The sequence below is a fragment of the Rhamphochromis longiceps genome, linkage group LG13, assembly GCF_057381845.1.
Source record: "Rhamphochromis longiceps isolate RC_006_pf linkage group LG13, R_longiceps_female_GT1.1, whole genome shotgun sequence".
In the NCBI taxonomy this organism is placed as follows: Eukaryota; Metazoa; Chordata; class Actinopteri; order Cichliformes; family Cichlidae; genus Rhamphochromis; species Rhamphochromis longiceps.
In genome coordinates, this window is record NC_140569.1 from 16,615,619 (window position 1) to 16,618,483 (window position 2,865).

The following is a 2,865-nucleotide window of genomic DNA, read 5'->3' on the forward strand; positions in this document are numbered from 1 at the left end:
CTTTATGTACTCCCTTCACCGATCTGCTTCCACGTGAAAACAGAGAGGGGAAAAAAGACGACATAATAACAATTAACATGCGTTACTTTGGCAACATGTGAAAGAAGATGGAAGGATGAGAGGAAGACCGGGGACATTTTTCACGGTTAAGGTTTCTACTTTGAGGGAAATTATGTCATAAAACCAGTTTATGTCGTATTTCGTGCACTTCTTTGTGTGTTTTTAAGTGCTCTCTTGACTCTGTTTGAGGTGGGAAGAGTGCTGCCTGCTAAACACAAAGATGTGGAGAGCTTCGTGCAGCAGTCCAATATGTTAGATTGCTTATTAGTGATCTCCTTCCAGAAGTGGTGTAGGGGTGGACAGTGCCAGATTGCGCACAAGTAATCATCTGAAGTGTTCGGGGAACAAAGTGAGCAGGTGTTTGATTGTGAGAAAACCATTTGGGAGACATTTGAGTCCAGGAGTTGGCAACAGGGGTGATTGATAGATATTTCTCCCATTTTGCATCGCAGAGGAGTCTGTGTGTGCTGTTAATAGGTTTTTAGCTTGTACAATTTGGTATTTATGCTGCAGTTATTGGGGCTTGGATATTATGTTTTTATGATTTTTATGATTGTTATGCTCACTTGTGACATTTTAACAAGTCTGACTTGATCATAATACTGAATTATGAGTCTTTCTGGTTTGGTTTTGTTCATTTTAGCAATGTTTAAAATCTAAATATACATTTATTTTCTTGTTTTTAAATCATGTTGGGAATGTGTGACTTCAAATACCAATAAGCTGCTCTGATTAAGTTAGTAGGTTTAATTGCTTTCTTAATTTATAAATTATTATCCTTATGCTCCTTAACTGTAATTTCTTTCATTTGATGGTGGTACACAGTGTAATATAGGCCGCATTACCGCTGTTGTTGACTTGCCTTTGTACTCTGTCCCTCTGATGATCTTACCGCATATCGCTGCTGACCCACAAGCCCTTGCCTGCTAATTTGCATAAATCACAGTCTATATCTGACAGTTACTAGGCAGTGCAGGCGGGGAGATGCCCAGCCCCCGTGCAGAAACCAGGCCACCAACCCGGAGAATGGGAGGCCTGGCTGCCAGAGTGACAAATGTATCCAGAGCCTACTCTTAACTGCCTCCTCTTGTGTGAATGGTGTCTGCATGTGTGTATGTACTGTGTGTGTGCACCTCTGCTTGCACATGTGTGAGTACGCCACTGTATAACATAAAGGTTAAAAAGTGCTCAGGGGCTCTAAATAGAGTAACAAAGAGTATATCTAAAAAATCCCCTTAATTCGGTGACCGACATATATAGAGCCTTGTTATTCACTTCTCTACACCTCATCATACTGGAGTGGCAGATAAACAGAGCCAATACAAGTGAGCTGGTTGGTGAAGCATGAAGTTCTGTGAACCATGACAGCAGGTGAATAAGGAGGGCCCATCACTCTGAACCTTCTCAAACATGGCAGTTACCCAAGGATCCCAGCCTACCACTATTATTCCACCTGCAAAAGTCTAAATTGATGACCACATGAGATTGTACCTGTTCAGTGATACGAAGACAGCGGGACACATAATTAAAGGCCCTGCTGATGTAAACGGATGTTTTTTCTACTGTAGATAAAGGTTTTTGTTCCATATTTTATCTGGCAGAGAAGCTGAGACTCTACTGTTGACATTACTTTCAGCACTGTGTATGGGTCACATGTAACAGAGTACACAGCTGAGTAGATGGTGCCTTCATGTTAGTTTGTGAACTATGTTCCTGGAAAGTCAATTTAGTATAAGATTTCAACTGATATGTCAATTTTGGAATTTTTTTTTATTTCTTAAAAATGTATACTAGCGTCAGCCACAAAAATCTGGTATCTAATTAAACCTCCAATGTGCATATTCATTTAAGGAGCATTACGCTCTCTTCTTAATGAACCACATATCTGATGTTTTAGTTTTCAAAAAGTCTGATTTTTTTGTGCAAAACCTGCAATGTGCATCCCAAAGAAGTTAGAGGAGCTTCTAAGCCTACAGAGGCAGTTGACACATTGGGAAATATTCTGCTTTGAAATGTTGGGTCCTATCATCCATGTGGATGTTACTTTGACACTTACCTAAGCAAAGACCATGTACTGTATTTTATGGAATCAGTAATCCTTGATGGCTGTGGCCTCTAACAGCAGGATAACGTGCCCTGCCACAAAGCAAAAGTGCTTTAGGAATGGTTTGAGGAGCACAACGATGAGTTTTGAGGTGTTGATGTGCCCTCCAAATTCCCCAGATCTCAGTCCACTCAAGCATCTGTGGGATGTGCTGGACTAATAACCCTGATCTATGGAGACCCCACCTCTCAACTCACACAACTTAAAGGACCCGTTGCAAACATCTTGGCAGTAGACACCACAGCACACAATCAGGGCTGCTTTGGCAGCAAAAGGGGGACCAACCCAATATTAGGCAGGTGGTGATAATAATATGCCTGATTTATGCATATTAACATACACAGAATTTAGGTTTACAAGTCAAATAATTATTAGTGAACAGCTCTGATTAAGCTTGTATTTTTGAAACAGGTAGGATGGACAGTGACCCTGTCATCTTCCATAAAGGTGTCACTTACATAACATCACCCAAATATAAAAAAACACAATAACAAATCTCTCAAATCAATAAATACCTTTTCATTTAGCGTCTAATAGTCATATAGGTAAATGTACCCCCTGGTCTCCATTACAAGCATCACGATATTAAGGAAAAATCTGCCACAAGGTTGTGAAAGATTATTACATCCTGTACAGTGGAGCCAAATCATGAAGTACAGGTGTGTGTGCAGGAGTGTGCTATTTGTTTGGCTACATTAGCA